A 13134-nucleotide genomic window follows, 5' to 3' on the forward strand; every position below is an offset into this window, starting at 1 on the left:
GCGGGCCGCCCGGGGGTCACACGATCTTCATTCTCACTCTCTGAATCCTAAAGCGTCTGCTGTAGAAACTAGAAGTTCGACTCTTAATGAAAGTCTGAGAGACATGATGTGATTCTCCTAGACTTGCATTGAGAATACGGACGTCCGATTTCTACAACAGATGCTGTAGAATTCAGAATGTCAGTCTGAAGATCATGTGACCCCGTGCGGCACATAGTGGCTACGGTTAAAATTCCAGGTAAGCCTATACTCATTACACTTCATTTCTCCACATGTTAAAAACGGGAGTGTGGGGGGGGGGGATCTCTGGAGTGCTTCTTTGATGTTTTAAGTGGATTCAATCCTTTTTTTATTTGCGGTTGTTGAATAACTGAAATTTATTAAAACTATCCAAAAATGCCAATATTCGATATTAAAATATTATTACAAACAGATATTCACCTATTTAAGATTTTGTTTGAGAACAACTCTAAAAAGCTTGTGTAATAACTAGAAATGAGAACGCCTGTTCTCCACAAAGTATGAAAAAAAAAAAAAGACAGCCAAAAAGAATATATAATTCATACAGGAAGACGATGAAGTCACACACAGATTAAAGAGAACCTTTCAAATGCCCATACATGTGCAGCATGTAATGGGCAGGGCTGCACAAACCCTGGGGCACGGTACATTTTTTTTTCTACACTCCTTATTTAAATATCGGTGCCGTTATATTTGGCACCCGATATTTAAATAACCCCCTGAACGTTCAATGGGGCGTGTAATGGCAAGGGGGTATGTTACTATGGCTGTGACACTGTCCAATCAGCTACAGATAGTGTTACAGCAAGAGCTGGAGAGAGGAGAGTGTGTGCGCGCGCGCACGCACGCACGCACGCACGCTCTCACTCTTCAGCTGTCGGCAGACAAGGACAAAACTGATCTCTCTCGTGAGAGATCAGTCTTGTACCTGTCTGCCTAACTAGCACGGGGGCGTGTCTCTGCTACAGACAGTGCAAGAGAATTTTTCATATATATTTTTAAGAAAATTTGGACAAATTAGCATTTTCCTAAATTTGAAATCCTGTTTCTAAAATGGATAAAGATACCACATAAACACAGAAGGTAAACGTTTACGTTGGCATTATTTATTTATTTTTTTTAATCATAATGGCTTGTAAATTTAATAGTAATTTTTCTAATTTACAACAAAAACTTGTAAAGCGGTTTTTTAGGCATGAATTCCGTTCTGAAGTGGCTTTGAGGGAGCCTATACACAGTAGAGTCACATTATTATGACCACCAGCTAATATCCAGAGTAACCGCCATGTGCAGCGCGGACAGCAGCTAGACGGGCTGGGAGTGACACAATAAAGGTGCTGGTAGGTTGTCTCGGGTATCTGGAGCCATACTGACTGCAGTGGATCCCACATTTGCTGGAGAGTGTGTGGGACAGGATCCATAGAGCGAACAAGACGATTGAGGTTGTCTCACAGATGCTCAATTGGGTTCAAGTCTGGGGAGTTAGGGGGCCAGGGAAGTACTTGCAAGTCTTGGTCGTGCTCTTCAAACCGCTATCGAACATTTCTACTCATGCAACATGTCGCATTGTCTTGCTGGAGGATTCCATCTGCCCCAGGGAAGACAAACAGCATGTATGGGTGGAAGTGATCTGCAACGATGGATTCATACCCAAATCAGTTCAGAGTGCCATCCACATGGATGAGTGGGACAAAAGAATGCCATGAAAAAACTCCCCAGACCATAACGCTGCCGCCACTAGCTTGTGTTCTACCAGCAAGGTTTGCGGGGTGTTTGTTCTCTGATGTTTCTCGCCTGACACGCCAATGTCCATCCATTCGATGAAGGAGAAAACATCACTCATCGGAGAAGACAGCCCTTTGCCAATCATCGGTGGTCCAATTCTGAAACTGCCGTGCAAATTTAAGCCTTTTTCCCCAATACAGCATTGTTAGCATAGGAGCAGTGACCATCCGTCTACTTCGGAGCCCCATACGCAGTAGGGTTTGCTGAACTGTTTTAGACACACATGTTGCAGCTCCCTAGTTGATTTTTCACTGTAGCGTGTCCGTAGCAGACGTTCACCTCTCACATCAATGGAACGTGGTGCTCTGCATTTTTCATGTCGATTATTCCCAATGGTGCCATTTGTCCACTCCCGATACACTTTCACCACGGGAGCACACAAACAGTTCAAACTGTGCTGTTTGAGAAACACTGCCACCCTTGTCCCGAAAGCCAATAATCATCCCTTTTTGCAACTCTGATAAGTCGCCCCTTTTACTCATGGCAACGAGTGATATCTGTTCAGACAGCCTATACCAAACGTCATGATCCGTGGCTATGTGGACCCACTAAGCTGCACCGCCGTAGCGGAGTAGAAGCTGGCCAAACAGTCCTAGTACAATAGTAGCTTTAATAGTCCAGGCAGTAATGGAGGCTCGGCACAGATGAACTTATAGACACCAGACGTGGTTTATATCAGCAGGCGTGACCGGTGGCACAACACGACTCCAACAGGTTAAGCCACAGGAATAGATATAGCACGGGATACAGGTAGCAGGGCACGGGAACAAACGGGAACAGGATAACACTAAGGGACCATTTGCGAATACTATCATGGGTAAACACAACAACGCTCAGGCAATGAGTGAAAGTGCAAAGCCCTTTTATAGTCTAGGTTGATCATGGGTTAATGACGATTAATTTCATGTGCGTGCGCTGGCCCTTTAAGGCCGGGCACGAGCGTGCACGCGCCCTACGGGACACAGCAGAACGGATCACAGATCCATGGCTGCGGCCGTCGGGGGGTGAGTAATCCCGACGGTCCGGGCCGTGGACGCTACACCCACTAAGCCATTCTACGACACATTACTTCCTTCATTGGCTACGTGCTGCGGATGTCGAAAGTACGAGGTGGTCATAATAATGTGACTCGACTGTGTAAAATGGGATGACATTTATTTTTTTGCAGAAATGCCATTATTTTTTTTTTTACTGTAACACAGCAATTGTTAACAGAGAACCACAACTCAATTTTCAGTTTTTAGAATTATCCCATAAGTGACCCCAGTGTGCTACTTGACTCAAACATCAGAAATTATGATTTTTAGAAGGATGTTTTCCAGACACCACTTTATGTTTTTGTAGCTTTAACGCCTTAAGAACACAGCCTGTTTTGGCCTTTAGGACACAGCTGATTTTTTCAAATCTGACGTGTTACTTTATGTGGTAATAACTCGGGAAGGCTTTTACCTATCTAAGCGAATCAGAGCTTGTTTTCTCTTGACATATTGTACTTTATGTTAGTGAAAAAATTTGGTCGATAAATTCAATATTTATTTGTAAAAAAACACCAACGTTTATGGATTAGCGAAAATTAGCATTTTTCTAAATATAAATGTATCTGCTTGCTAAACCGATAGTAATACCACACAAAATAGTTACTAGTTAACATTTCCAATGTCTACTTTATGTTGGCATTGTTTTTTGAACGTCCTTTTATTTTTCTAGGACGTTACAAGGCTCAGAACTTTATGAGCAATTTATTCCATTTTCAAAAGCCTATTTTTGAGGGGCCCATATATTAGAAAATCCAGATAAATCACCCCATTTTAAAAACTGCACCCCTCAAAGTATTCAAAACATTTAGAAATTTTCCGAACCCTTTAGGTGTTTCACAGGAATTAAAGCATAGTAAAGGTGAACTTTACAAATTATTTTTTTTGCTAAAATTCATTTGTAATACATTTTTTTCTGTACCACAGAAGGTTTTTACCAGAGAAACGCAACGCGGTATTTATTGCCCAGATTCTGCAGGTTTTAGAAATATCCCACGTGACCCTAGTGCGTTACATGACTGAACTACAGACCTCAGGAGCAAAGGAGCACCTAGTGGATTTTGGGGCCTCCTTTTTATTACAATATATTTCAGGCACCATGTGTCAGGGTTGAAGAGGTCTTGTAAGGCCAAAACAGTGGAAACGCCCCAAAAGTGACTCCATTTTGGAAACTACAACCCTCAAGGAATTTTTCTAGGGGTATAGTGAGCATTTTGACCCCACGGGCTGTATGCTGAATTTATTGTAATTTTAAAAAAAAAGTTTTTAATTTTTACAAGGAATAAAGGAGAAAAAGCACCTCAACATTTGTAAAACAAATTTTCCCGATTAGAGGAATACCCCATATGTGGTAATAAATTGCTGTTTGGACCCTCTGCAGGGATTAGAATGTGAGGAGTGCCATTTGGATTTTGCACAGATGGCTTTTGGGTGCTATGTCACATTTGCAGAGACTCTGATGTACCAGTACAGTGGAAACCCGAAAGAAGTGACCCCATTTTGTAAACTACACCCTCAAGGAATTTATTCATGGTTGTAGTTGGTAGTTTGAGCCTACATTTTGTTAGAGAAATCAATGCATAGCCGGTGTAAAAATAAAATTGTTGTTTTTTTTTTTCTCTCACAAACTTGTCATTTATAGGACATTTTTCTTTGTATCCAGGACCTGAAAGGAAATGTTTATTTAGCGGTTTCTCTTGTTCAAAATTACCCCCACTTAGGCCGAAATCTTATCTTTGTAAACATGCTAGTGCTCAAAAGCAAAGGAATACCCTGTAGTTTTCAGAATATAGCTTCCACTTACAGAGGATTTAAGCTGGCAGCACAATGTAACACCTCTAGAAGTGACCCCATTTTTAAAGTCAGATCCTGAAATAATTCATCTAGGGGTATAGTGATTATGTTGACCCTATATTTTTAGCTGGAATTATGGGAGAGAATAAAACTGAAGTGCCTTGTGGCTTTTTGGGCCTAGTGAGAAATTCCAGGCACAATGTTCTGAAGTGACAGAGCAGAAAACACTGTCCTCCATTATTCATCTAGGGGTATAATGAAATTGTTGGTTTTATTTGAGGTATAATTCCAAATTTAAATGGGCACTAATATAATGGAAATAGGGATAAAATATCTGTACGTCTATATGTAAAGAGCAAAAGGGGTTAAAACTAAATTAGAGAATGAATTAATATTTTAGAGAAGAATGATAAGAAAGAAAACATTCTTTGATGCACAACCCCGGCTTATCGGGACAAGTGTCGCAATGATAACCCGTGTCTTTTCGAAGTCCATTTTTGTAACAAACGCGACATTTACTGTAGGGCCGTCTCTTTTTTTTAGTGGCGGGAATTTCGGCTGGGAAGTGCTGTCCCGGTACAACTCTGCTGGCCTGACTTCCATGGGATGTGGTTGCCTCCTTTTCTGCCGTCTTTGAACAGTAATTGCTTTATTACATGTTCTTGATATTCAAGATACCGGGCATTTTTTCCTGTCTTTCGGTATAATATAAAGGAATTACACAGTGCTGTTTGAATTAAGTGCACTGCAACCTTTTTATACCAGATGCGTGACTTCCGCATCGCGTTGTATGGCTGTAATAATTGGTCAGCCGGGTCCACCGCTCCCACGTGCTGGCTGTACTCTTGTATGAACGCAGGCTTGGGGGCTGTGGTGTTACCTCCTCTTACAGGAACAGGGGTGCTGCTGTCCGCATGAAGACGTCTTTTTTGTCCCTAACCTTAGTCAGCATAATGTTTGCATTACACAGGGACCTGCTTTCGCCAGGTTTCAATTTTTGACCCACCAGATTTTTGGGAAGGCCTCTTTGATTCCTCCTTACTGTACCACAGGCCACTGTCCCTTTTCCAAATCAGACACTTGAAAAAAGAGGGACGCTGGTATAAAAATTGTCTATGTATAGGTGATACCCTTTTCCTAGCAGAGAGTATAAAATTTTTTGGCACTAATGTTGAGGATGGCGGGGCATTCTGGTGGACAGATCTGGAAATCTTTTCCCTCATAGATATGGAATCTGTGAGTGTGCCCACTTTCACTCACAGAGCTTGTAAATTTTTATTCCGTATCATGCACGTTTACTTGGCAAACATTGCCGGAATCCCAACCTCACCTTGAACAGCACGAGTGACTCGTCGATGGCAATATTTTTTTGTGGGGTGTATGCCTCTGAAAATTTCTCATTAAAATGAGTCAGTAGTGGCCTAATTTTGAATAGTCTGTCGTGGGTAGGGACACCAGGGGCAGGGCACTGGCTGTTATCGGTGTAATGCAGAAATTTTAACAGCCCTTCAAACCGTATTCTCATCATTATAGCCCTGTACATATAATACATCAGTGGACCAATAGGACCGTATGGTGGCTTTTTTTAATAAGCCCCATATTCAGAAAAAGCCCCCAAAACGTTCTCATTTCTGCGGCATCAGTGGGATGCCACATCTGGCTTCTTGCATAGTAAGAGGTGAGGTGACTTGCCAAAAATGGCGATGCGTACAGGTTCACTAACTCTTCTCTGAAAAATATGAGTGACACTGGCTAAAAGGCGGGCCTTAAAGCCATTGCTCTCAATTTTGCAAGAGCAAAGGATCCCTTACTCTTGGGGGTATCCTTTTCAGCTACAAGTGAAGAAGGGTTCTTTGTTTGCCGTGTTGCGGACCCCTGTGGACATGGAAGATTTTGCCATCGCCCTGGAACTACCTATGGTTAGCATCCAAGATTAGCCCTCACTACCTCAGAGAACACCCAGACGTGGGGGGATGACATTTTTCGACTCCTACAGCAGTTAGACGCCAGCGACAACAACACCCCCAAGAACATGGCCCAGCGGAACCATAACTTCACCATCATTGAGACGTTAGCATGCACTGCTGACCTTTTTCTTTGACAGAACGATTGGAAGGGCCCACCGCTTGGAAGGCCTCCTGACATTCGCTGATGAATGGGAGGTCACGTAAGATGGGACACTATCCCTTTTTTTGGAACTATTGCATATATTATACGGTATTCAGATTGTATAGACACGTCTTGTTTGCTTAAAACAAGACCTTTGCCTTTTCAGCTGATTTTTGCCTCAGCTTTTCGCTAGGTTAAATGCTATATGATTGTTTACCTATGTGCATTCCTAAGGGCCTTTCGTTCCTTGCCCTTCCCTTCGTCCCTCTCACCCTGCCTGCCCCCCCCTTTTTCTCCCTCTACTCCTCCCTCTCCCCTTTCTCCCTGGCCTCTCCGCCTTCCACCGCTATTTCTCTTATGCCATCGATGGGGTTGCATTGTTCGATTTCTACCTGTTACCTAAGCCCCATACACATTTCTTTGCTGCATATTTGGTTCTGGATCTGGATCTGGTTACTACTGCACACCTGTATTTGGAGTTTATGGTCTGGGAGGTGTTCAGCCTTTGCTGTATATATTTTCTGGATGACCATATGTCTTATCTCGGTTGGTGGAGCAGGAACACATCTTACCTATAGAATAGACCCCCTCTTTTAGTGTCTCGACATACAGTTGAGGATTCTGTAGTTGATTGTCATTTTACACCATAGTTCTGTTAATGGATTGACTTACATGCTCATTTGAACCGATGAGGTGTCTCCCTGGTCCGCCTACCGAGCTTTGAGGTTTTTGTTTAGATCCTGTCAAAAGGACTGCAACGCATGTTATCGGTTTGACCTGTAGATCCGCTATGGCATCTATTTTGCTTGCATAACCCTCGATGTATTTATCTCAATTGATAAATCCGCAGGATTGAATATCTTGGCTCGGGGTTTGACCGGCACAGAGCTTACTGTAGACCAGTCAAACTCACAGTTGGGGTGTGTTTTTCTGAACACGTTACTACTTTACTTCTTTACCCCTGTACTTAGTTGTCAGGTGCTTGCAACGTTCCTCAGACTTTGTTTTTTGTCTATTTGATCTTCTAGCCCTTTCTTTCACTTTTTTTCCCTCTTCCTTGCCTGCTTTCCCATCCTGTCCCTTCACCATGTCGTCTCTTCAACGTTGCTCTCTAAATATTAGGGGGTTCAATACACCTGAAAAATGTGCACAAGTTCTTCACCATATGCATAAACAAAGAGTACATATTCTGTTACAGGAGACTCACTTTAAGTCGGACAATGTTCCCTCTAGGTCTTACAAATATTACACAAGGTGGTACCATAGTACCAACCCAGAAGCTAAATCGAAAGGAGTCAGCGTTGACATACACAAATCCTTGCCGGCCTCTGTAGTTGCAACCCATATTGATCCTCACGGGTATTTACTTCTGTGCCAAATTTCTATTTACCCAATCAGAGCCAGCTGCGGGTCGGAAAATCGTATTTACGGTCTTTGAGGGGTTTTGCTGAGGGCTTCGTCATTGCTGCGGGAGATTTGAAGCTCACCTTAAACTGTACAGAGGATTCTTCCTCTGCCAGATCACCATTTTCTCAGTCTTAAATGGCAGAGTTCAAATTCACACTCTTTAATCTTTGCTTAGTAGATGTCTGGCGTATTCTCAACCCTAGGGTGAAGGATTATACCCATTACTCCTCCGTTCGCAACATATATAGCCATATTGACTTCTTCCTCCTTAGTCATCAGCTTTGGTCTTGGTATCCCACCTCCAGAATAGGCCCTATGATATGGTCTGAACATGCTCCTTGACCCTACCATAAACCACCCCACGTGAGTGGAGTTGGACGTTGAATGCTAATCTCTTAAAGGACTTGGTATGTCGGTCTGCAGTAGAGGAAGCTATCTCAGAGTTCCTTTCCCATCACGCTGATGACACCACATCCCTACCCATTCAATGGGAAGCCACAAAAAGTGTCTTGAGAGGATTTTTTATCCAACAAGGCACTAGCCTTAAAAAAGAAAGATCGGTGGCGATCACCAATCTTCTTTCTCGAATCCATGATCTAGAAATATCTCACAAACAGGATCAAGCATCCCAAACCCTAGCCAACCTAATAGCCAGAACTGACCTTCGTAAATTGTTAGATCAGGCTCATGAAAGAACGTGCAAGTAGATTTTTCTATGAATTCTCAAACAGTGGTAAAGCCTTAGCTAACTTTCTCCATCCGGGTACTCTAAATACCTTCATTCTGGATATTCAACCGCCGCTAGGCCCACCCAAACATAGTTCAGAGGAGATTGTAGCTTTCAGGGAATATTATAACTGACTTTATAACCTGAGGGGCCCTCTTGCAGACATGCCACAGTCTAACTTCAAACCTAAGCTCAACAAATATGTCTTTAGGACGGCCCTTCCCATCCTTTCTAAAGATAGTGTAATTTCTTTAGAAGAACCGTTTACTGAATCTGAATTGATGGAAGCTATCAAGTCCTCCCCTGGAGGCAAATGACCTGGACCGGACCGGTTTTCAGCACGCTTCTGCAAATACGGCTCTTCTCATCACTCTCCGTTTATGGCCAGAGTATTTATTGCAGTATCAGACAGTTCCCCTTTCACTCCCCAGACTATGTCAGCAACTGTGACAGTTCTACCTATGCCAGGGAAGGACTTAACTCTATGTGCCAACTACCATCCTATATCCCTTATCAAAATTGACGTTAAGTTGTTCTCCAAGTTGATAGCTAATAGGATGGCCCCTCTTTTGCCCGATTTGATCCACACGGATCAAGTCAGCTTTGTCCAAAAACGTGAAGCACGAGATAGAACAAACAAGACAATGCTGATAATCTCACATATGCATAGACACTCCATAGCAGGGTGCTTGGTATCGGTCGACGTGGAGAAAGCGTTTGATCGTGTCCATTGGATATTTTTGCATTCTGCATTGACCCAACTGGTTATGGGCCCTACTATGCTTAACCACATTCTCTCACTTTATAGCTGTCCTAATGCAAGGTCATCAGGTGATGCATCTACAAACAGACATTCTCATTCAAATGGTAGTCCCAGTCCCTCACATACTTAGGAGTCCATATTTCCAGGGACCTACCCGACCTGTATAAATTGAACTATATCCCTCTACTGCAACGAACGCTACAGGATTTTAAAAAAAGTATGATCGCCCACAGCTGTCCTGGTTCGGTCGCATTAATGCGGTCAAGATGGATATTCTTCCGTGGTTTTTATACTTGTTCCAAACTGTACCGATATTGGTTCCGGGTTCTTTCTTCAAGAGCTTACAGAGGGTGATCAGGCGATTTGTCTAGGGTCCTATTCGGCCGCGACTCCATCAATTTAGCCTCACAAGAGCTAAAAAAAGACGGGGGGCAGGTTTGCCCGATTGTGCCCTGTATTATAGAGCTGCTCTTTTGCTTCGGGTGGTCAACTGGTGCTACAACAGGGGTTGTAAGCAATGGGTAACCCTTGAAGGATTTCTTACCTCCTTGTCCCTCAGATCTATAGTTTGGATATTACCCAGTGATCGCCCGCCCTTTTTTTTTTTTTTTTTTAAAACATTTTTATTAACAGTTTTCACATTTTCTTACAAACATTTCACGCAAAGGTTGCATCATGAGTGCACAGCACTCAACTATCATTAAATTAACCTTGAGTTAAATACAACATAACATAACATACAAACATGGCATAAGTGTCGATCGTCATATAGACCGAAAACATGACTTCCCCCATCCCCGACACGACTTAGGTCATCAATGAGTATCTACTTATCTTTTATTCCCCGGCTAGATCAAAGTTGCAAACCCCCTAAAGTGCATGCCAAGAGCTGCGTATAATACCACTTTGTGTGCCTGAAAGGCGTAACAATTTCCACTACCTCGGCGGCTGTGCACTGCGATTCTATGAATATTTGCCATTTAGCGAATAGCTTCTTGGTTCCCGTTTCCTTCCGTCTTTCCACCTCCACCCTCTCAAGAACTAATAACGGTTTCAGACGAGACACAATCAGGTCTAACCCCGGCGTGTCTGTTTCCAGCCACTTACTCAGGAGGCATCTCAAGGCCACCAGTAAAATCGTGTGCACCAGCAGGGGAGGTGATCTCACCCCTCGAGCACCCTCTTCCTCCAGTGGCCGCGCCTGATGGAACAATAGCACTTGAGGCGTCATTGGAAGGTTCGTTTTCCAATGATCCGCAATATATTTGTGTACCATCCCCCAAAATCGCTTCGTATGAACACACCCCCATACTCCATGCCATAAATTCGTCAAGGGTGTATTGCATTTGGGACAACATGTAATGCGGTCGGGGAAGGATTGTGAAGGCAAAATATTAAAGCCATATATAGCTGAATGCATCAATTTAAAATAGGTTTCCCTCCAGCTCTCGTTTATAACACTCTTCCGTACCGTCTCCCAACCCCCCAATATGATCTCACCTATACCTGGATCTTGAGTCCACCGTTCCCAGACTTTGAAACTAACCCTTGATTGTGGACGAACAAAACCATCTCCCAGTGCTCTATACAGCCCTGAAATAGTCGCACGCCCAGTCGTTGGACCTATGACCTCATCTAGAGTGTGCGCGGTGGCTTCCTTATTCAAATCCCTGAGCCTAGAGGTGCAAAATGCTTGTGCCTGAAGAATTTGTAAAAAATTAACCCTACCTTCTAGGGGTCTGAGTTTAGTGGTGATTTCCGCCCCGGTTAACCATCTCCTTTCCTCTATATGCATAAGATCCCCTGGGTTATTTATGCCTACCGTCCCCCAAGAGGCAAATCTGTCTCCCTTGCCTACTCCCGGTAAAAATTCCAGGTGTCCGCTCAGCGGCATATGTTTCGATACCAGGTGAGGTAGATCAAAATGCTTACGTACCGCTTTCCAAGCTAGTACTGTATCTCTCAATACAATGGAGGTTTTGAGACGGCACGGAAGAGAAGCAACTCTACAATGTAGCAAAGCCTTCAGGTTCCAGGGTGAGGCATACTCCCCCTCCAGATCTAAGTTGGAATAATGGCTCGTTTCGTGAAGCCAATCTACTACATGACGAAAAAAAGACATGCCACGTTGTAGCCCCTGATAGTCGGGAAGTTCACGCCCCCTTCTTGTTTGCCCATCATGAGCTTGGTGAGTGCAATGCGAGACCTTTTTCCTGCCCATATAAATTTTGTGAATGCGGAAGTCAGTTTAGAGACATCCACATGTTTCAATAGGAGAGGGAGTGTTTGAAAGGGGTATAGCAATCTGGGGAAACTAACCATCTTAATCAGGTGGCACCTCCCCAGGAGGGATAATGGCAATTGGCACCATCGGGTGAGTTCCGCTTGTATTTTTTTAAATAACGGGGGATAAATTAAGCCATACAGGGTGTCTGGCACCTTCCCTATCTTGATGCCCAGATAAGTAATGCAGTGTTCAACCGGGGATATCCCACACCCCAAGGATTGCCAAAAGGTCTTAGGCAATGGTTTGCCCAACTCCAGCAGTTCGCTTTTAGCTAGGTTGACTTTATATCCCGAGCATTGCCCAAATTCCTGTAAAAAGTGAAAAACCGGCGTTAAATGCTCTTGAGGATTCGACATAAAAAGTATAACGTCATCAGCAAACAGGGCTAACTTAACTGCCAGAGACCCTACCTGAATACCTCTGAACATATCGGATTCCTCCAGGAATCTAGCCATAGGTTCCAGTGCTAGATTGAACAACAGGGGCGACAGGGGGCATCCCTGCCGGGTTCCTTTATGCAATTGAAAGGGATCCGACAGAAATCCTGAGGAGTGAACGCGGGCCTGTGGATTATTTTAAACACCCTTCAAGAAGACCCGGAAGGCTCCCTGGACATTCATTTTGTCCAGTACCATCCCCAGCCATTCCCACTGTATGTTATCAAAAGCTTTCTCTGCGTCTAGCGCTAAGAGTGCCGGCCGGGTACCTGGCTGGGGACCGTGCCTGACTGTTTCTAGCACCGTTAACACTTTGCGTAAATTAGTCACTGCCGCCCTGCCCTTTACAAATCCTACTTGGGATTTTCCCACCAGTGTGGGTAGATACGTAGCCAGACGATTGGCCAAAACTTGTGTGAGTAATTTCTGGTCTTGGTCTATCAGTGATATAGGACGGTACGACCCCGGGTCAAGAGGATTCTTCCCCTTCTTGGGTAATACCTTTATATGCGCTATTTTGGCCTCTGCTGGGAGAGCACCGGTCTTTAGTAAGATATTATAGTATGCCACCAAGGTAGGGCTAATTTCTTGTCTCAGAGATTTAAAAAACTCTCCTGTAAATCCATCTGGACCCGGGGCCTTTCCGTTGGATAAGGTCTTAATGGTGCTCTGGATTTCCTCTAAGGTAATCTCTGCGCTCAAGTGGTCGTTCTGCTCCTGAGTGAGCCCTGGCAGCTTTACCTTCTCCAAAAATTCCCTACCTTTTTGGG

At 43.8% G+C, this 13134-nt stretch overlaps 1 protein-coding gene across 5 annotated transcripts in view; it reads right to left on the minus strand.

Moving 5' to 3' along the window:
* The window catches only part of TRIM37 (tripartite motif containing 37), a 149125-nt gene that overhangs the window by 3548 nt on the left and 132443 nt on the right, over positions 1-13134 (minus strand). The window lies entirely within an intron of this gene.

Source organism: Rhinoderma darwinii, chromosome 2 (genome assembly GCF_050947455.1).
Source record: "Rhinoderma darwinii isolate aRhiDar2 chromosome 2, aRhiDar2.hap1, whole genome shotgun sequence".
Taxonomy (NCBI): domain Eukaryota; kingdom Metazoa; phylum Chordata; class Amphibia; order Anura; family Rhinodermatidae; genus Rhinoderma; species Rhinoderma darwinii.